We start from the raw sequence: 24,067 nt of genomic DNA, 5'->3' as shown, positions 1-24,067 counted from the left end.
AGTCCGTCAAGAATGCTCAATATTGCCACTGTTATTAATATCAATATAGATGAATTAGTAAAGAAATGGAAGGAAAATATAAAACCATCAATTAAACTGGATCGTAGAACTACACTTAATATCCTTTTGTTTGCAGATAATCAAATAATAATAATACCAAGACGTGAAGATGAACTCCAAAAATCAATATACGCCTTAACCATAAGTGCAAAAAAAATTGGAATGCAAATATCAACAACGAAACAATAATCATGGCTTCTAAAGTACCATTTCCAGTCAGAAGTAAAGTCATGATTGAAAATAAAATCTTAAGAAAATTAACTTCTTTCAATACCTGAGATATGCTATATCATATACAAAAGAAGCTGACATTGACATACAACTTTCAAATTTTCTAAAGATAACAGGAATGATCAATAATATTTCAAACCTCAGTAAGTTCAAAAGCATACAAGAATAGGAGTTCATAAAGTTTTGGTAATACCTTCTCCACTCTACAGAAGTGAATTATGGACCATAAAAACTGCAGAGAAAAAAGAATGGAAACTAGAGAAATGAAATTCCTGAGAAACACACCAAGTTATACTCTCTGGGACAAAAGAAAATGCACAGAAATACGTAAAGAACTAAATATAGACTCAGTATTGGACAAAGTATATGAATACTGAAAGACGTTGATTGAACATATCGGAAGAATGGACAGTTCAAGATTGTTCCTCCCCCCCCCCAAAAAAAAACACAACATTTTGATACCTTCGTGCCTGACTTCTGTATCCTCCAACTGGGTGGAGGATATAGAAGTCAGGGAGGAGCGTGGAAAAGTGGGAAGAGAACGGAACAATTCACTGAGCCTAAATCCCTGAAAGGATGATGATGGTGATGATGAAAATGCACAGTAAATAAATTCTAATTCAATGCAGTTACGCTCTTTATTAGAGAAAAAAGTAAGAGTAAAGAAACACTTTATCATGTAGCACCTACATTTGATAGGCATGCGTATCATATTTAAAATATGTCTTGCATCGACACTGTACAGTAATATTAACACAGATTTCTTTAACAAACGAGAATCTTCCACTCTGCTATACAAACACCTTCCGAATGTATGTTTACTATAGCAAAAAAAAAGAACCAGTGGGTGGATTATTATTTTCATCGAACAACAACAATACACAGTAAGTCAGCTAAATAAATTTAGAAGACTGTTATTCCAAATTCTCGTATATGCAATTAATATATATATACAGTATATAAGTAAAATATAGAATAAGATTTTCTGATTTTAGTTTCATTTTTTCTCAATTAACCAGTTCAAATGGAGCACTGTAATGAACTTGTAAACACAAAGCATATGAATATGTCAGGAATTTAATAAATTAAACTATAAATGGTTCTTTATATAAAACGATGAAAGTAATTTAAGGATCGCAAGAAACTAGATTTTAGGATACTGAAAAATAGCTGTCATTAAATATAGTTTTCGTATGGTATTTTTATGCAGAATTGGCTAAATTTCTAAGTTTGATTAGTAACTGTTAAAATTACTTCTTAAAGTACATTCTTATTTAAGTTGTCCAGATCATTTAGTTACACTAATTCACAAAGTGTTCTGATAATTTCTAAATTTCTTATTTTTATTATTTTAAAGAAAGGCTTACTTGATCTGGTGAGGTCAAAGCAGCTTGAGGATCCTGCAGTGGATCGCAGGTATAAAAATTAGCGTACATCACAAGCCCCATAATAGATAAACATGTAAGAAACGCAAGGAACAAAAGCCCTCCAATTGGCAGAATCCTAAAAGTAACCGTCAGCGAGTTTTTATTCTTTTAAATATCATTTTCATATTTAAAAATACATCAAGATAGGATTTATACATAAATGTCTAGCAGGATTAAAAATTCGTGTTTTATTTCACCTTATAACCAGGAATCTAGTGTGCAGTATACAATAAGGCCAGTTAAGAGCATTAAAACGAAATGAGATTGCTGTAGCTGACTGCCGTTTTTTTAGTTAAGTTGTCATAAGTCATATTCAAGTACGAATACACTCAACTGACAAATTCGAAGCGGAGAATCCGATATTTAACGCTTGTCACAATGTAAGATCAGCTACCATAGAGATTTAATAATTCGCAACTGCAGTTGGCATTCCTTTTTAATTCACTAACCCAACGGGTAGATGTCAAAACATGACACTGTTACTGTCATCTCACAAATTTGTTTACATACCTATCATATGTTGAGTACTCTTAATATTTTCTTTTCCACTCATATATGAAGTGTGTAATGAATATCCTTTAAGGCTTCCACTACAATATAATCTTGATTTCTTCTCCCACGTAGAAACATTCATTGACCTAAACTATTTTTCAACTCTGCTTACACAGTTTTTTGCTTTCTGATAGTTCTCTTGTATCGTTATCCATGGAAAAACTCAATCGTCTCACATTTTGTCTTCAAATTCTTGTCAGGATTGCCTCTGTAAAAACCTTTGTACCACTTCAAACACGCAGTCTTGACCGTTACTTTTTTTTTCGTTTAGTAAATTAGAAAACTCCTGCCTAAGGGTGATATCAAAACGGTGTCCTCCTCCTAGTATTTCTTAAATTCTTGTGAAAATTGATCAGAATAAAAGGGATATTGAACAAATGAAGGGATATCAAAAAGGGATATTGAACAAAGGTTAGCTCCACAGCTAACATTTGTTCAATATCCCTTTTTGATACTCACAGATACCAGCTGTGTTACCAGTCGCAACTAACAAATTTGACGATTTTAACTCATCCCTAACATAAGGGTTAAATCTTTATCATCATGTTAACGTATAATTTCATTCATTTCAGTTCTTTATAAAGTAAGGGGGAAACATAATTAACATGTAGCATGTAAATTTGTTCATAGCACCTCACCACAACCCAAACTCTTTTCTGAATTTATATCGAAAAAACGTTTACGTATAATCAGATTTAAGCGCTTGTGTTTTAAAATATGTTGCATTCATCCAATCTTAGCACTCAACTGAATTTTGAAACCAAAAAGATAGCAACTTATTATTGTACATCAGTCTAAGATGAATTGATAGGGAAAAAAGCTGTTAAGTGGCTTTTCCAATACAGAGTCAGTGTTTGTTAAAAATCGTACAGAACATTTTTGAGGAATACGATTAATATTTATTCTAGCCGCTTGTTAATGTTTAGCAATTGCACATAAGGTGTGAGAATCACAAAGTAATTGTTCACCATGAGTTCGGTTACATAAACTCGGAAAATTTGCAAGTCAAGTCACCACTCTAATACATATGAACCTTCAGTAGCATTACCTCTACTGTACATATTGAGATGATTCGTTATGAGCTAGAAGAAGAGAAAATGTTCTGAATGACGTGAGATATTTCGTATCCATTTTTTAAAAAAATAAGGCGTTCTAAAAAAATTTTATTTTCAAAAAGCTTGGTTTTCTTCTGGAAATCCCATATGTTCTTTATGCCAGGGGAAAATATCAGGATCTGGATACCTGAATGCTGAACCCGATCCCTTCAAGGAGCATCTTATAAAAAGAATGAATACGATGCGTCTAATGAATTAAGGAATAAGAACTTAACAAATTGATATTAAGTTTACTTACCACTTAGCATCGGAGTATGACTTTGCAGCAAGCAATCGTTGAACAAATAACTGGTTCATTCCTATTGCTGAAAGTGACCACAGCGTATTGCAGATAAGCACATTCCAAAAGTTATATCGTTTAGTCATATCAAATTCAAATCTGTAAATATATGACAAATATCTCTGTGTAAATTTAACTCTTTGTCAAATGTTTTATTAGAGAAAACTGTGTCATCTAAAACTGCACGCGTGCACATACACTGAGAGAGAGAGAGAGAGAGAGAGAGAGAGAGAGAGAGAGAGAGAGAGAGAGAGAGAGTAGTAGTAGTAGTAGTAGTATAGTATTGCTTGTTTCTAGAATATCTTGAGTGTACGGGTGAAGAATTAAGCAGGGTTAAATTAGCACGAACATCTCACTATACCACGATTCACTTAAATCTGTTTCAATAAGTTTCTACCTAATAAGTGTAGCATTATATTCATTCCCTGAACGTGCTGAGTTGTGCATCCATGCGACTGTAAAACTATACTTTCATTATTTCGAGAAGAAAATCTTGTTATATCTCTCTGATAAATCAGCAGTTAGTATCAGCTTAATGATTACTATTTATTCCTACAACATACAATCCTTTCTCGCTGCAATTTTGTTTACTGACAAACGAAAAATAACTGTTAATATCTATAAACAATTAAAAATGAAAATTAGGCATGAAAATATCTCTGTGTAAAAACATATAAAATGAAATATGAAATATCGAAGCTATTTGTTCTCTATATAAATATTAATGTTTGATTCCCGAACACTAATTATTATTTCTATAAACTAATAAAGTAATATCGTGTTGGTCAGATGATGTGTTATTAGCTTTCCTTTTCGAGTTCAGCTTGATTGGTTGATAAACAAATAACTACATATTTGGACGAATCAAATATTTGTAGTCTTAATAATTAAGACTACAAATTAAGCGAAATAATTTGCTATGTTTCAAGTCTTTTGGAATATCTTGTTTTCAATGTGTCTGCTTCAAATGAAATTCAATTAAAATGTTCAAATTACTATGTATAATATAATGCTTGTGCAAGCAAACAATACTAATTTAATGTCATGTGCATATGCTAAACGATATATCAAAAATAATCATATTTTAACATAAATTGTTATCTCAATGGAGACATAATAACGTCGTGCTTACTATTGTAGAATATAAAGTGCAGATTGTTCTAATTATAAAAATCAGCGCCCACTCTGCCATTCCTGTAACACAGTTTAAGCTTACTGCAGTGGCGTATAAAATCACAGCAGAAAGGAGAATCTGTAAAAAAAAAAAAAGGACGAAAACAAACAAACCAAGTAAAGAAAGTAAATAAAGAATAAATTAAAATTGAATGCATATTAAAATTAACGGGTATTTTTTTTATAAACGCGAGTGAGGAACACGCCTTAATACACTCCCCAAATCGTTTCTGCAAATACTAAATAAAAACGATAATTTGAATTTTTGAATCTCCATAAAACTGGAATTTTAACAAGAAAAATAAAACAAAACGTAACTACATAGACATAAAATAAAAATATATAAAGATATTTTTGTTTACCATGAATCATAGGTTTGTAAATCATATTAAAATCTATCTTTTTCTTGTTTATTTATCCATCTTACCCAGCTTTCCAGAATTTGTTTCGCCATATTCTCCTAAATCCGCCTATTTCTTTTAATAAAGATATGATTTTAAAGATAAATAAAATAAAGTCTTCTGAATAGTTATCACAGTATTAATGATATTCTTTCCATCTTCTCATGAAATAGGAAAGTGAAGGACTTTTAAAATATCCGCTAACATAAATTCATTTTCTTAGTTTATTGCTAACAAGGCTAAATTGGAAGAGTACATTCTTAAGCATCTCTGCATGGGTTATTTCACACTTCCCTCACTGACAGGAACCGTTTATTTCACCACTATCATAGTTCTTCATCAATCTTTTTTTTTAAAGCAAAAAAACTATTCTCTTTACTAGTTAGAAGAAATATATGTTAGAAAAATATCTGCTAGAAGAAATATATGTTAGAAGAAAGATCTGATCGAAGAAATATATGTTAGAAGAAATATTTGTTACTTCTTATCTTGTTTATCTTGTTAGAAGAAATATCTGCTAGAAGAAAAGCAGTGAAAGTGATCTCAGTAGTCCAAGGCAAACAAAACTTTCAGTAGTCTGATTAAATTATAAATGGATTAACTGAAACTGATGTGAAGAATTCAACTTTATGATGAGCATCTCTGGTACCAATCGTTTCCTCAACATTTGCAAAATATCACGAAAATCTGATTTTAGGTTTTTCATGTCTTCACAATTTAAGTAATTTCAAATTGATTGTAAAGCATATATGAAATCTCTTAGAAGTATTGTATATCCTAATAAACATCAGTGATAGTGAAAATTCTCCGATACTCTTCATGATGAATCTGATTCGTTTGGCAGGAATCGTTAAGAATTGAAAGTGATTTTAAAGCAGCTAGAAAAACTTTAAAACTAATCAATTAATAAAATCTCTCTTTCTATGAGAGAAATTTATAAAAAATAAATTAAAATTGGTCGAATTATACACATTAAGTTTATTTTTTTGTAACTCATGTCACTTCATTTATGACAAACATTTTTATGCTACTGATTTGTTTTCATTAAAAATCTCATAGTAGTTTAATTTCTTTATGACATTCAATGACATATTTGTTAAAAAAAACTTCTTAAGGAAGATCCTCGTATTACAGTCGGTTTTGACTAGCTCATTGCTTTGAAAAACCTATATCTGAATATGGATAGAATGAGGAAAAACAATTATCGGGGTTTTTCAGTTGAAAGTTAGTTATCCACACTTTCAAGGAAGGGGTTTCAATAGTTTTTCCTCTTGAACACTGGGTTTCAGCTGGCATCCCAATAAAAAACTATAGTGTCCAGTTTTCAACCGGAATCTATAGATACGTACTATGGATGCAAATTGCATGCAACAAATATATGTTTAGGCATAGGATTGACTACGTCATCTTAAATTTATGCTTAGGATAGCTAATCTGCACGAGGGATCTGAAAAGTGAGTAGGTATCATTGATCCATGAAGTTCATAAGTAAACTGTACATTTCCCAATAGAATGCGTATTCAACTAAGATCGTTTACTGGGAGATAACAGGGGATCACTCCTACACAAATAGTAGTGAAAAGTGTAATTTAAAAAAAATATAAACATGACAACACAATAGGGTAAACTGTATATTAAATTGTAAACTAAACTGTATATTGTTAGAACGTAACATAACCTTTCATTACCTCATTGATGGTGAACTTTGCTATTTTAAAATACACTGGGAAGAGAAACACTGCCGTTATAGTCAGTCCAATAACGTGAGCTATAAGCAGAAAAGCAACCTCAATGCCAAATCTGTACATTTCTGATAGAAATCCTACAGTCTGGATGCTTGACACCGTGGTAGCCATGTAAAAAAGTGCAAGGGGAAGAATGCCTGCTTTCTTGTCTTCTAATAAGAACTCATCAGATTTCACCTGTTTTCCTGCAGAAATCCTAGCGTAGATTCCAATAGCAGCAGGAATGATCAATGCAACTGCAATCACCGAATAGTCAGCAACTCCTAGAGTATAATTCGTGGCCATCTTGGTAAGAATGGAAGTATTTCTGCAAAAAAAATAATAATGAAGGTTTTTCGTATAAATAAAAAATGTAACATTTTCTAATAATATATTATTAAAATAATAAAGGTAGAAAAGTAATTATTAAAATATCAGAATAATATGTAAATTTTAGTAATGGAATTACTGTTATCACAATCAATTAAAATTACCGAAACTCAAACACAGATTGTTAACTAAAGAAGAAAATCAATCATTTATTTTTAATTTAGCAATTTTTGCTATATACATGAAGAATCCAAAATGTAAAATAACTGATTCTATTTAAAAAGTATTCATCGATATTTTTCAATACGAAGAATACTAAAGTTCCATCGCTGAAAAACCTTCTCATATAGCTTCGAGAACTTCATTACTATTAGAGAACCACCGTTTTTTATTAATTACGGGAACCTCCAGGGAGTTCATCGAATAATCGTAGGATATCCAGTGACATTCTGAAAACCAGATAATATCCATCATTTTCATAGTACCTCTCATACGTTTCATACTTCACTTAGAAATCATTCAACGACACAACACACAAATGATTTTGGGATTCTACTCAAAAACTATATTACCCTTGTAATTAAATTCTTTCTGAATTCCAGGGAGTACATGTTGTTCTTCTTACACTCGTCATATACTGAAAATTGTCCTCTTTATCAATCTCATAAAACTTTTAAGTAAGTTATATGTCTCGATGATATCCTCTTCCCTTTTTTTCATCTATGAGCCAATTTCTGAAACCTACAAATCTTCAATTTATCCTGATAAGGAGCATAGTATCAACAAGAATCGAGCCTATATTGGTCTTTCTCCTACAGATATAACACAATAGAATTTGGCACAAATACATAAAGAAGCATTTTTTACTTTAAAATTCAAGACTACCTTTTAATTTCTATGCAGTTAAATAGAATATTTCTTGATACAATTATTTTCGAAATAAGTATTACGTATTCTTTTTGATTATAATATAAATACATGATTATGTTTTTGTTGGAACTTTTCTACTGAATTCAGAAATACTGTATGATAGCATCTTTGGTGACTTCATTAATCCTTCACTAGAGTTTAAATTCTGTTATAATATGTTTTCAACCGAACTGTGTTACATGTCTCGAAGTAGATTTTTTCATGAAACGGTAGCTCTTGTTGTACCGAACAGACAAAGAGAAGGGAACTGCACTGCTGTTAATTGGGTACTATATGGATCTAAACAGCAGTGAAAATATTCAAGAGTTACATAATATGTGATTTCAAATATCGCAGCTGAAACCTAATCTTTTTTTGTAGAGTTGCTTAAAGCTATCGGCCAATAAGTACGGAACAGAATAAAACTATTCACAACAAGGTGATATTGAAGATAAATGTGACTGTTTTTATGCATATATCAACCGATATATACATAAACACAGATGATGCAAGATTCTATGTGCCAATGCTTTTCCGACACCAAAAGCTTTAGTAATATGTAAGGATTGTTTATTTAAAGAATCCGTGTGGTTTTAAACATCAAAGATAGTCGGGAAATCATTTTACTAATCTGATATGTTCAAAACTTGATAATTTTATTTGGGTTTTTAATAAATAACCTTAATCAGGAATGAAAATAAAAATACAAAAGAAAATAATTTAATGGTATGTAAATAATAATTATTTTATGTAATTTACAATGACACTAGCACTTTTTATGACTTTTGTTGTCAAATTATCTACTTCTAACTAATGAAAAACCTTACCTCAGTGCCTTACTATTACTGTCAACAGCAGTCAAGAGTTTCAGAAGACTTTTCTTGTTTCACCAGACAGAAGTAGCGACGATTTAACAATATTTGGAATTTTCTGTAATTTATAATTGTTAAAGATTGCATAAAGCTAATAAACATGACGTGCTGACGGAAGATGATGAATGATACTGCACGAAATAGAGAAAACAATAGCCAAATGGCGCTGCATGAAACAGCCAAACCTCTCTTCAATTTTAAAGGCATATTGCCTTTGCTTTTAAAACTGAGAAAAGTTGTTAAGTAAAGTAATAAATTAGCTTGAGTTAGGTAACACACTGGTAATTCATTGTTAAGCCAACAATGCGTTTTTATTATACTGTATGTGTAACAGTATGTGTTTATGTTTTTATTGGTTTTTATTATAAGGCTAATGTTTTGTGCGTTTTTACAGAAGTATGAACTAGATTACAATAGAAAAACAGCTTCTAGCTTCTAGTTTATATTTCCACTGATACTGGGAAATCTATTATCTAAACTAGAGAAATTTATGTAAACAATTGTAAATTAAGTGAACAGGCTATTTTGTCCATCATAAAGCTATAATGTGCTTCTTTATAGATAGAAAAAAGCCTTGTTTTCTAGAAAAACGGCTCATTAGCATCTTTAAAAGAAATTGTTCGTTAATCTGTTTATGCTTTTTTATTAAGATGACATTATTTTTTTATTAAGATGACATTAATAAGATGACTTATGCGGTGATATAATTATATGCTTCAATTTATTAGTTTCTAAAAATGAAAAATTAAAAGAACGGTTCTAATAATTATTTCTACTGCTTATTGCACAAATTTCCATTCTACAATTACAATGAACTTTAATTTTTTACGACATGAATTAGGAGAACGCTACGTTCTGGAACTATCGGCTACTGGATGGTCCAAAACTTAGATGAGTGTTACTCGAGCTATGCCTAGGTGGTTGTTGCCCGGTGAGGTGGGGTGGCGCAATGCTGAAATAGACATCCACTGCAGGATGCGCGAAGGCCATGAAAGTGTCTAGCTGATCGGATAGCACATTCCGGTGGCTCGAAGTGTTAAAGCACCTCTCCAGACAACTAAGGGACCTAATGTGATATAAGAGAACCCTCTCCAAATCATCACAGAGTCACCACCTCCTTGAACAGATCCGACCTGGCACGAAGGGACTATGTCCTCATGCTGTCCACGCCACACCCACAATATCCCGTTAGCTTGGTACAACAGATAGCGGGATTCTAGTCAACTATGCAGAGGTCCGGTTTTGATGGTCCTATCACCAAGCGAGACGCAGTGCCCAGTGACGATCTGTCAAAAGTGGTACACGATTCGGGCGTCAACCCCGTGTCCCCATGGTGTGGATGACATGCCGTATCGTTCGCTCACTGACGCTGCTTGGACCTACGACATTGAAACTGGATGTGATTTGTGCCTCCTTTGCCCAGCGTTTGTTTCTACGAGTCTATGATTAAGTCGAGGCTGGTCATTAATGGCGCGTGGTCTACCACCACTTCGTCTTTGGGGACCGATACGTCTGTTGATGGTATACTCGCGGTAGATCTTTGATACAGCTGCCCTCGAGAAGCCTACGATCTTACCGCTTGCGCGATACAGTGACCCCTCTGTCTTGCGCCGATAAGACGTCCACGATCGAAGTCGAGAAGATCTCGAAATCCACCCCTGTTTGTTGATTGTGGTACATTTTTTGGAAACCCCAATGTCTGTTTGGGTATGTTTCTCTCTGCGCAACGAAAGTGTTAACTTACAATCACACCTATATCTTGTGTTTTGACCATTGTGGATACCAGTCGTATACTGTTTTTCTATTGAAAAGCACACCGAAAATGTTCTAATACAGATAATCAAAATGTCTTTCTCGTTCTTGTCTTGTACTTACAAGAATATACAAGGATGACTTGTACTTACACGAATTTAAATACACGTCATTCTATGTAAGCAGAAGGATAGACAATCCTCTGTTTTGTTGTGTGCATCAACTGCGTCAGATTGCTGTGGCGATAGTGAGTGTTAAAGTCTATGGAGATAGTGTACAAATTTGCCACTCATTGCAATGATGTAAAAAATCCACTATAATACACCAAGTCGTTTACGTAAGAGTTGTATAGCAACTAAAAGGATTATTCTCTGGAGATATCAGAAGGTCAAATTAGCAGGAAAAACGAGAGAGAGAGAGAGAGAGAGAGAGAGAGAGAGAGAGACTTAGTGAGTTGAGGCCAAGGGCAAATTTACTTATGTCGATTCGTATTGCTGGGATCATAGTAAGATAATTTTCATTCAGACCATACAAATTCTCCGGTTGCATCGAAGATAAATAAATACCGGACGCTTATTTTTCTACACACAGATGAAAGTTACTCAGTCTCTAACTTTTATAGACTGAGTAGGCAGTTCAGTCTCCACTGATAGCCAATCAGAGATAGCTGGCCCAAGGCTATCACTAATTAAACGGCACTCAGCGAAGAGGCGACTCAACAAGTGCCGTGGTCCCTAACCCTAACACAATATATTTAATGTCTGAAAATAGTGTGGTTGGGCGGTAGATTTTATTGACTTTCTGGGACGAAAAACCCAAGTTTACGGGAGAAAAAATCCGCTTTCCCGTGAGATCGACTAACTCGTGAACCGGTCGAGAAAAGGCTTAAAAAAATGTTCTCCTCTCGTCGGCGACAAGATTCGAACCCAAGTCTTTCGTCGTGCGACCAAGCGCCATACATTGCGAACGCCACTTCTACTGAGCTACACCTGCTCTAAAAATGATAGTTTGTTTCCCTTTATCTTATATTCATTCATTTTTATAATATCTTCAAAATACCACCGCACCACGTAACCTAAATGTAACCTTATTTAAATCACTTTTTCTAAAAACATACGAATTCTGTTGCTCAGTTTTATGTCACAATAACTGCAACTAATAGTTCGATATTCGTTACCTTGCTATCTGTTTCGTAACATCTATCATAGTTTCATGTACAAGTTTCACAAAGTATTCCAAAAATATGTAATATAAAACAACACCTCTTTCTGGGCATTCGTGAAGAGTTTCGTGATACTTATATTAAATATAACATTTTTGAAGTTTTGAAATAAATGTGAATGAGTTATAATACTGAATATTTTGAAAATTGCATTCAACTGCATTAAACGTGCAATATGTGAATTGAATAAATGTCCAAACGAACACTTTTTTTTTGTTATCATCATCATCATCATCACGGATCATTGTGATAAAGTGAAATGAATGCATTCAGAATCCCCTACCGCAAACAAAAAAAGAGAAAGAAACTAAATGTAAATTGTGAATAAAAATAAACTATAAAATGATATTTCAATGTAAATTTAGAAATATGCAGAACTGTAACTATAAATTGTTCTTGTGATGAGAGATATTAATTTTTAATATTACTTCTATTATATTGTCCTAATTATCATATTTCATGTAAAACGTACGAAAATCTATACTACAGTCATCAAATTTTTTTCACAGATAATAAAATGTTTAAATATTATAAATTTGTCGTGGATTGAACGCATATCTAACAACGATCGCTAATTCAGGTATACATGAAGATGATATTGAGGCTATGCATCGTGTTCCTAGTGAACAGAAAAACAGAGCAGTGCCTGTCATTATAAAATTTAAAACTAAAGTGATCAGGAACAAGTCGCTGGAGGGAAACAAAAGTATCAAATAGAGAGTAAGCCCAACTGATATATGTGACAATTTTAAGAAGAGCAAAATATATTTAAACGAGCACTTTACTGGAAACGTAAAACATCTCCTGTTTATTGACAAGAAACGTAAAGAAGTACACTACAAATATCTCTGGGTAAAATAGAGCAAACTCTTTATGAGGAGACATGATACATCTAAAATATGGCATATCGGATGCGAAGAAGAGTGGTGTGAACTCCGAGAATAAGAGCAAGGGTAATAACTGAATCACGAACAACAATGGCAATGAGAATAACAGAATCACGAACAACAATGGCAATGAGAATAACAACTATAAACAACAATTATTTATAAAGACTGTGATGTCTCATTTCATAAATGTGTAATTTGTCATGATTCAGTAGAATTAAGAAACATTTTATCCACAGAGACTGTAAATACTTTGAATATTTTGCATCTAAATATGAGAAGTTTTCGAGATAAATTAGAACACAATTGAATTAGACATTTAAACTATGTGTTAGTTATTCTGATATTAACAGAAATCTGGCTTAAAGATGAAGAAGTTGATTTGTACCATTTAAGCTGATTTAAAAATTATTATCAATGTCGAAATTATAACAAATCTGGAGGTGCAATTATCTTTATTCGAAATTCCATATCAGTTAATAACATTACCAAAATAAAAAAGAACCCAGCGAAAAATTTCAATTTATGTTTAGAAGATCATAATATATATATATACTGTATATACATGATGGCTGTATATATGTCGCATTGCTACACAGAGTCCACTCGAGTGTAGTCTAGATGAGATCAGAAGTGACAATATTCTCATAATTGGGGATATGAATATTGAATTGCTGAGGAATGGCGGCTCCTCTCAAGATTATCTAGATTTACATATTAATGTCCCCATGAGAGAATTCGACGGTGGTAGAACGTTCTTAGATCATATATTCGGGAGAACGTTAAGCGGATACAAAATCCAAGCAGCAGTTCTGCGCCAAATTCTCGTGGATCACTTTCCAACTGGTATCAAAGTGGATATGCAAGTACAGCACAGAGATAATAAAATCGAAAACATCCCCTACACAAGAATTGACTCCAGAGTATTGAAGCGTAACTTGAGCACTGTCTCTTGGAAAGAGATAACAACAGAAACATATATTAATACCTCGTATCATAAATTTATTGTGATATTAAACAGTAAAATACAAGACTCAATTAAAGTTTAAATAATAAGCAAAATGAACGAACCAAAGCCCTCGCTTACAAAAGGAAATCAGACATTACATAAAAATTACACTAAAGTGTATAAAAAGTTTAAAAAATACCCGCACAATGAAATACTATGAACACAGCTGTAAGTACTATCGAAATCTAATGCAACATAAATTAAAAGAAAGTTAAAACGAATACTACAGAAATGAATTCCAAAAATGCCAAGGAAACCCTAGAAAAAAAATGGAAGTTTGTGAATAAATTTATCGGCAAAGATATACACAAACACGCCTCCCCATAGATTGTCAACAGGAACAGAGAAAATGGCAACAGAGTATAAGCTGAAAAACTCAGTAATCAATTTACCACGGTCGGCGAAAGCATTCTAAAAAAATGCTAAAACTACCCCTCAAAACTGCATTTCCAGGAGAATTGATGGCAGCCTGGAATGCAGTGGTAGGTGAAAAGGTAGAGAAGGGAATAAAAGGAACATATGGTCTTGGAAAAAGGAATGAGAGAGGTGAAAGACATAAAGTTTTATAAAAGACACAAACTGATCATTGGTAATACTTGGTTTAAACTTTCAAAGAGAAGAAAATATAAATGGAAAATGCCAGGAGATATCACAAAATACCAGATTGATTATATGTTAATACAAAACAGTTATAGGAACAATTTAAAAGGATATCAACATATCCAGGAGCTGATATTCACTCAGACCATAATTTGCTTGTTATGGAATTAAGAATACGATTTAAGAAAATAAACAAAGGTAAAAGCAAGAAAAGGTGGAACCTAGAAAAACTCGAAGGAGATGCAGGTAAGAAATTCAGAAAAGAACTGGAGAATAAAATAAGAAACAAAGAAGATATATCTGAAGAAACTATTGATGTTAATGCAAAATGGAATCAACTGAAAAAATTAATATATGAAACAGCTGCTGAAGAGATAGGATTTGTTGAAGGGTAAATAATTAAGAAGCCATGGATTATAAATAAAATGATAAGAAAAATGGAGGAAATAAGAAGATGGAAAAATGTAAACACTGAAAAGGGAAGAAGAAAATACAAAGTATTAAATAACGAACTGAGAAGAGAAACTGATAAAGCAAGCGGGGAATGGTTAAAAGCAGAATGTAAATAAATTGAAGAAATGGATAAAAGGGATCGATATGATAAAATGTTTGAAAAAGCAAAAGTAATTACAAATATTAAAAAAAAGCATAAGAAATCTGCCTTTAGAAGATAAGCAAAGAAAATTGATTTATGATATTGAAATACAAGATAAAAGGAATACATCGAAGAACTTTATGCAAAAAATGAAAGAACCTACAAAAATTGAATTGGAAGAGCAAAATTAAATCTCAACAGAAGAAAGAGGTCCTGAAATACTAAAGAGAGAAGTGGAAACAGCAATTAAGGAATTAAAAAGTGGAAAGATGGAATAAGAGGATGGAATACCTAGTGAAATCCTAAAACAACTGGAGGACAAAGGTATAACAGAAATATGGAAACTCTGCAACCTCATTTACAAAACAGGAGTATGGCCTAAAGATTTCACAGCGAGTATTCTTATACCAGTTGTAAAGCAATGCTGCTAAGTGCCGTGACTACTCAACTATAAGCATATTCTCTCGCATGCCTCCAAAGTACTGCTAAGAATATCAAATCAACGATTATATAATAGAGTGGAGTATTTTCTGGGGGATGATCAATTTGGATTTAGAAAAGACAGAGGAACTAGAGATGCAATTGCAGTAATGAGGACCATACGCGAAAGGAATATAGAAGTAAATAAGGACGTTTAGAAGATATTCATGTTTTTATAAATATATATGTTTCGTCGACCTTGAAAAAGCATTTGAGATTGTAAAATGGGAAAATCTGATGGAAATGTTTTATAGGTTTAGATTGGAGGGACCGAAGGTTAATAGCTGAAATATATATGAACCAAACGGCTATAATAAAGGCAAAAGTAGGAAAAAACTAAAAAATGTGTGATTGGCAGAGATGTAAGACAGGGATGCTGCCTGTCACCGACACTCTTCAATATATTTGCAGAGAAATGATAAAAGAAACATTTGATGAAGAGAAAAGAGGAATAACTATTAGAGGAAGAACAATATAAAATATTAGATTTGCAGATGATCAAGCAATATTTGCTAATACTGAAGATGAAATACTGCACCTAATGCAAAAATTTAAAAGTATATGCAAGAAATATGGTATGAAAATTAACACAAAGAAAAAAAAAATGACGAGAGTCATTTTTAAGGAAACCAGAAAGTATCAAGGTGATGATGAATGGAGAAATTGTATAGCAAGTGAGACAATACAAATATTTTGTTAGTATAATACAAGAAAATGGAAAATGTGACATGGAAATAAAAGAAAGAATTAACAAATGAAAATGCATTTTATAGCAAGAAAAATTTGTTTATTAATAAAATTAGTAAAAATCTAAAGCAAAGGCTTATTAAGTGTTATATTTGGAGTATGACCTTATATGGGTCAGAAACATGGACAATTAGGAAGAAAGAAGCTAAAATGTTGGAGGCATTTGAAATGTGGTTATGGAGAAGAATGGAGAAAATAAAGTGGACTGAAAAAATCACCAATGAAGAAGTATTACAAAGAGTTGAAGAAGAAAGGAATTTACTAAAGACCATAAGAAGAAGAAAGCATAACTGGAAGTGAAAAGAATGATAGAAGGGAAAATTGAAGGAAAACTAACAAGAGGAAGGAGACGACTAATGATGCTTGATTATATAATGGTCACAAGAGGATATCAGGAAATGAAGGAGGAAGCAAGAGACAGAGGAAATTGGAGGAAGAGAGTCTGCTGGGTTGGAAGTGTCAAGAGACCAAACACTAATAATGATGATGATATCTTTTCTCCGCTTGTGAAGACGAAATCAAAAGAGTTATAGAGAGCCTAAGAACAACTAAAACTTCAGGATGCGATTGTATTAACATTAACATTATGAAAGAATACCAAATTTACATTATGGAATCCCTGATGTACATTTTTAACTTATCACTGATTACTTTTCCTATCAGATGTTTTCCATCAGGTACTTTTCAATCAGATTTTAAGAAGGCCGTAGTTGTACATATTTACAAAAAGGGAAACAAAAATAACTCGAAAAATTACAGAACGATACCCCCCCCCCTTTCCACAGGTCTATTCCAAAATATTGGACAAATTGGTAAAAATTAGTCTCATGAAATTTTTGGACAAAAACAACTTCTTTTCAAAGAATCTATTTGGATTTAGCACAGAACTTGCTTTACTGAACTCACAAACACTGTATATATACCTCCCTAGGTGAACATCAACTAACATTAGCAGTATTTTTAGATACACACAAAGCTTTCGAAAATTAATCACATGAAATTTTAATAAAAAAATTAAAAGTCATAGGAATACGAAGTATTGCGCTAAACTGGTTCAAAAATTACTTAAATACCAGATCACAAATTGTAAAAATATATGACAGCTATAGCAGCTCCAAAACTCCAGATTGTGGTGTGCCATAAGGATCTGTCCTAGGACAAATTTTATTTAATATTTATATCATTGACGTCTGCATTCTCAAACTGAACAGGAAAATAAATACTTTTGCAGATGATTCAGTACTAATATTCTATAAGGACACAGCTGAAGAAATGCAAACCATAGTGATTGCTGATCTTTTCAAAGTAACAAATTCATGTCTTTTGTTGTTCCAACCAATGAGATAATATAGCTCGTTATACAAAGAAAACTTTTTTCTTGAATTACGCAATTCACCCAATGCACATCCTATCTTGCTCTGTTATTTGAACTACGTGGGAAAACAATTTACATGCTAAGCGAATATGGTATGCTGGATTGTCTAGTTCTCGGAACAGAAATTTGCGTTCATGCGCGAATTTTACATTGCCACTGTAAAAAGCATTTTTTGACGCTCCTTAGGTATCATTATGAGGTGCGTATCAGCTATGGTCATTAATTAGTCCTTTATCTTTCGAAGATTATCTTGAATTATATATATTGCCAACACAACGTAAATTCATTTTTTTCCTATGCAGTGAATTATATCACAATAATCGTTTCCATGGCTGACGGAATGGTAGTGATAGTTCACAAAGTTGACCACGCAGGTGTTTAAAATTAAATTGTTGGAATTCTCCGTGTTGAGGTTGGAGGAACGTTCTGATTATCAACAAATGTGGAAATACGAAATGCACATTGAAAGAAAACAGTGGGAGAAAGGAACGAAGAGAGAAAGATTTCAGAATACGAAATACAGTGTTCCGTTTAATAATAGATGGTATTTTGATCAAAATATTTCTTGAACACATTCAGATAGGTAAAAGAATATTAGCGACTTACGTAAGCCATAAGGGTTTTGTTTAAAGGACTTACGTTCATCATTAGATCCCAAAACATGAATGGTTGACTTCGAGAAAGCAATTATCAACGCTTTTTCTATCATATTTACATCAACAACTACAGCAGGTTGTTTATTTCATATGGCACAAAATCTTTATCGCAATATTGTTGCCATTGGTTTGAAGTTACGCTATCAAACAGATGCTGAGTTCAACATGAAAATTAAATGCTTCACAGCATCAGCATTTCTTCTAATGAGCGATGTTACTGATGGATTTGTTGAATTGACGATCCGCAGCATGAAGTTAATTATCCATGCAGCATCTCTTTTAATTTGCACAATTTTTAACTGATTTTATTATGTTATGTATAACTGACATTCACCTTTATAAAGATTTGCCTTTTTAATGATTTTATAATACCCTTTATTTTCCATTGATTATTTACAAAAAGTAATGCAAAATGTGTTACGGTGTAAATGTTTATGGCGAAAATGTCTACACTGAATTTTCCTAGAACCTTCTGTGTTGTCTACGTTCACGTGTACTTAAGTAACGCGTGTGTCACACTGATGATGCATATTATTATTATTATTATTATTACGGAGGCAACTCCAAGGAGTCCTTAGACTCATCGAGGGAGGCCATAAACATCATGTCCAGAACAACTATTCAGCATCCACCAGTATCTATCATACTTTGCCGTGAACTCATTCACAGTCATGGCACCTACAACAGACATTGGCAGCTTATTCCACTCATTCGCCACTCTCCAAGCAGAAAAACCAAGTTCTAACACCCTTGTTAACCAGAGTCTTGTCCAGCTTCCATGGATGGCCACTAGTTCTCCCACAAACAGACTTGTTCTGAAAAATTAATTTCATAATTAATTTTTCATTAATTCTGAAATTAATAAAATCCTGCAACCCACAAATCTTCAAACTGTTCTCATAAGGTTCCTTCCATAGACCAGCTATAATCTTGGTCACTCGCCTCTGGATCCTATCTACCTCCTCCCCATCAAGAAGAATCTCTGGCGCCCAGATCTGGAAACAGTAGTTAAGATGGGGTCTTATCAAGGCTCGATAAAAAGGAACAATTACTTGCTTCTCTTTGCTCGTCAAAGTATTCTTCAGTAACCAAGTGATCTGATGAGCTGATTTAGCCACTTTTGCAATGTTCCCCCTAAACGTCAATTCCCTCTCCACCAACACTCCCAAATCCCTGGCCTCGTCAATCTCCTGGAGTACAGTTGCACCAATGTGGTATACTGCTGCTATTCTTTTCACCCCAAAATGCATGACGTTACACTTTGCCACATTAAACTGGCATTCATTCTCCTTAGCCCAGTCTTGCAATCTATCCAAATCACCCTGCAAAATTTTGACATCACGCGGATTCACTATTACTCTACCCAACTTTGTATTATCCGCAAACAAGTGAAACTTCCTCTCAGATCCTTTTCCTATATCGTTAATGAACAAATTGAAAATTAGTGGTCCAAGAACAGAACCCTGCAGCACACCACTACTCACAGGCCGTCTTATGGACTCTACTACTGAATAAACTACTCTCGGATATCTCTCCATCAACCACTCTCCTATCCATCTCACCAACCCTATATCCATCCTCAACTGCTCCAGTTTACTGATTAGGGTTCCATGTGGTATCCTGTCAAAGGCCTTAGCAAGGTTCAGTAGAATCACTGTAAACCCATTACCCTTATCCAGTTCAGCCGTCACTGTGTTATAAAACGTCAGAAAGTTACTGAGGCATAATCTACCCTTTACAAAACCATGCTGTCCCCAATACAGTGTCACATTATCATCTATCCATTCCTGTATTTTCCTCTTGACTACTTTCTCCAAAACCACACGACGACTCCTGATCGGTTCGTAATTTTCAGCAGCAGTCTTGGAGCCTTCTTTATGAAATGGAACTATTTCCCCCTGTTCCACCCCCTCGGGACTAACCCAGACCGAGACTCAAATTAAACAAAATGGTCAAGGGCATTGACAATTCTTTTGCCACTTCACGTACGACACGAGGTGGTATACCATCCAATCCCACAGATGTATTGACATTGAGGTTTTGTAAGAGACTATTCACCTCCACTTCATTTACCACAATTCCCGTATAAGTTATTGGTTCCTTCATTCATTCAATATCACCACATGGATGATATACTCTGATATACTCATTGCTCGGTCAGTAATTCTACTATTTCAACTGATTCAGTTACCTCCCTACCATCGGTATTGCTTAAAATCATTCTACCATATACATTTTTCTTTTACTTGCAGCATAATTACCCTTCTGGCCTGAGCTTTCTACTCTTCTTGTGCCTGCAGGTCACCATTCTCCTTAAATTCCCTCCACAGTTGTTTATTTCTTTGCAGCTCACGCTTAATGGTGTTATTCATCCATTTACCCCCACTTGGTTTGCTATCCGGACTCTAGGTATGCAGTCAGCCATACCTCCTGCAAATGCCCCTTAAACACTTCCCAGGCTGGATGTTGCTAGCCCTTGCAATTTTGCATGCCCTGGCATTGAACCATGCAATCTCCTAAGCTTGTCATAATTACCAGCCCGGTAATTCCACATGTACCCTGTCTTAATTGAAAATTCCACACATAATAGATTAATTAAATTGCTGTTTACTTCTTCCGTTCTGCTGCATTCATTCTGCTAAGTTACATTATAATCCATGAATAACGTATTAAAAAATGTCTTACTTGAAGAATATAATTTAGGAAACTTTTGTTTAAACCGCTTTTAAGTGTATTCCATTAAGAACAACTTGTACTAGTATGTAGTTGCTTACACAGGCATAGAAATGTTTTATTGTAAGATTTAAAATAACAGGAGAATGCTGAAGTTCTTATTTCATTTTAGCTTCAATTACATTGTAGCACATTACCATATTTGACGCATCAATTAAAAGAAAGTCTCCTAATTGGTTATATATGGAAGTGAACAGCAGTATATATATATATATATATATATATATATGAAAAAGTTTTAATGACTGTTACCGAGAGATAAAACGATGACAAATATATTTAAAAAGATACTAATAGTTTCCTAGTTTCGTTGAATAGCTCAACATCCTCAGGTATCACAATCAAAGAAGTATATAAAAAATTGCAGAGACTTAAAATTGTAATAACAGAACAAGTATAAAAAGACAGCAGCGTGTTTGAAAAGCAAATGCGAGTATGAGTTCCAAACAAACGTATACTACGCGCTATCGCGAGTGCGCCAGTACTGAACAGAAGCAACGTGTGCATCAGAGACATTGTAACTCAAGCTGTTGTTGATATGAGAGGAATCCAGAGAATTTCCCTGGATTCGACAATATTTCTTTCGAGTTCATCGTAGCACACATGGATGTTAGAAGTTTGACTCCAGTTTGCAATGTGTTGGCGGCCTTCGTCTGAGTTAGCTGAAAAGAGAACGTGGCTAGAGAGAGCGCTAGCTCTAGTACTGTTATAGGAGATATCTCTACGGTGTTCATCCAAACGTAGAAGGTTGGATTTAGCAGTCTGCCCATAGCATGGCTTTCCACAATCACACAAAATCTTGTACACTCCTGGAAACTGAGTAGGAAGATGTTTCTGTTTATGTTTGCTAAGTAATGAAATTATATCCATTTCTCTCTCTCTCTCTCTCTCTCTCTCTCTCTCTCTCTCTCTCTCTCTCTATATATATATATATATATATATATATATATATATATATATATATATATATATATATATATATATATATATATATATATATATATATATATATATATATATACAACACCAGAGCAAGTCATTGTAAAGGTGGATAAATCTCTGATCACTGTTCTTAGTATTTTCCCATAATGTAAAGGACAGCACACTAGAAGATGTATACTGCAATGCATTATGGGTGGGGACACTACCCAGACCGGTTTCAACCTTTTTTGAGGTCTCATCAGTGAGTAGCTAGACCCACGAACTATTACAACTATATCTCCTCCAGAGATTTTTAATAAAAATCTCTGGAGGAGATATAGTTGTAATAAATTTTTAACTTGGGGATATTGTATATTAGGATAACCAAGTTATTTTATAAACTTGGTTATTTTAACTCCTAATCCCAAGTATGCAAACAATTAAGTTTGCGCCTGAAACAAAGTTCAATTCTAAAGATGATACAACACCAGGGCAACTCATTGTAAAGGTGGGTAAAGATCTGATCACTATTCTTAGTATTTTCCCATAATGTAAAGCACATCTCACTAGAAGGTGTATACTGCAATGCATTATGGGTAGGGTCACTACACTACCCAGACCTCAAAAAAGGTTGAAACCGGTCTGGGTAGTGACCCCACCCATAATGCATTGCAGTATACATCTTCTAGTGAGATGTGCTTTACATTATGGGAAAATACTAAGAATAGTGATCAGAGCTTTACTCACCTTTACAGTGAGTTGCCCTGGTGTTGTATCATCTTTAGACTTGAACTTGAACTTTGTTTCAGGTGAAAACTTAATTGTTTGCATACTTGGGATTAGGAGTTAAAATAACCAAGTTTATAAAATAACTTGGTTATCCTAATATACAATATCCCCAAGTTAAACATTTATTACATACATACACACACACACACACACACACACACATATATATATATATGTGTGTGTGTGTGTGTGTGTGTGTGTGTGTGTGTGTGTGTGTGTGTGTGTGTGTGTGTGTGTGTGTGTGTGTGTGAGAAGTACAAATGCGACACAAACACAAATAACACATTTTTATTCACTGTCATTATGCATACACGGGCTGTACTGTTCAATATTCACATATGCCACAAACTGTATCCACTGCACCGTGTATTCAACGATAGAACGTCGCTGGTCGGTAGTGATGTCATGCATATGATATCTTATGCTGTCTTTCTGGCTATGAGAAATCCTTATAGTCAGAAAGGGTCAGATCAGGTGAATGAGGCGACCATGCCATGGAAAACGTAAGGCTGCTCTGTGTGGCTTCCGTGAAATGTTTTCGAAGAATCTCCTGTACAGATCGACCGATGTGTGGACAGACACCCCCCCCCCATCGTGCATGAAAATGACTGAATCCATGCACAGGCGCTGCTGTAACTGTGGCATAACAAAATGTTTATCATATCGCGTTATATATCAACAGTAACTGAGCATGTCACAGGACCACGACTTGCAAATGTCCTCAAACAAGAATGGTCCAATGATAAACGAAGCTATAAACGCGCACCAGACAGTAACTTTTGGTGAATGCAAAGGAATTTGTTGGATTTCCTGCGGGTTTTGGGTAGCCCATACCCAGCCATTGTGAGTATTCACAGCTCCGTCCAGATGAAAGTAAGCCTCATCTCCCCACAAAATCATCTACAGCCACAATGCATCCAACCTCGCTCGGGCAAGGATGTTAAAGTGAATGTGGGACCGACTTTCAAAGTTCTGCAGGGTGCAACTCCTGTGTCTAGGTTACTTGAATGGTGAGAAATGCAGAATCTTAAACAGAATTTTCTAGACTTGTGTAAAGCATATGGATGTGTCTTGAAAAAGCACATGCACTACAGGAACCAACACTAATATTCATAGCGTGCTCCACAACAGCAGCAGCAATTTCATTCACTTGTTATGAACTGATTGGTTTGCGACCTCTGCCAGGTCTAACTCCCAACGATCATGTTTCTTCGAAGCGACTAATCA

This window comes from Typopeltis vanoorti, chromosome 19 (assembly GCF_054136105.1).
Source record: "Typopeltis vanoorti isolate ZY-2024b chromosome 19, IOZ_Tvanoo_1.0, whole genome shotgun sequence".
NCBI classification, from domain to species: domain Eukaryota; kingdom Metazoa; phylum Arthropoda; class Arachnida; order Uropygi; family Thelyphonidae; genus Typopeltis; species Typopeltis vanoorti.
The sequence above is the reverse complement of the archived record's forward strand: the minus strand, read 5'-3'. Positions refer to the sequence as shown.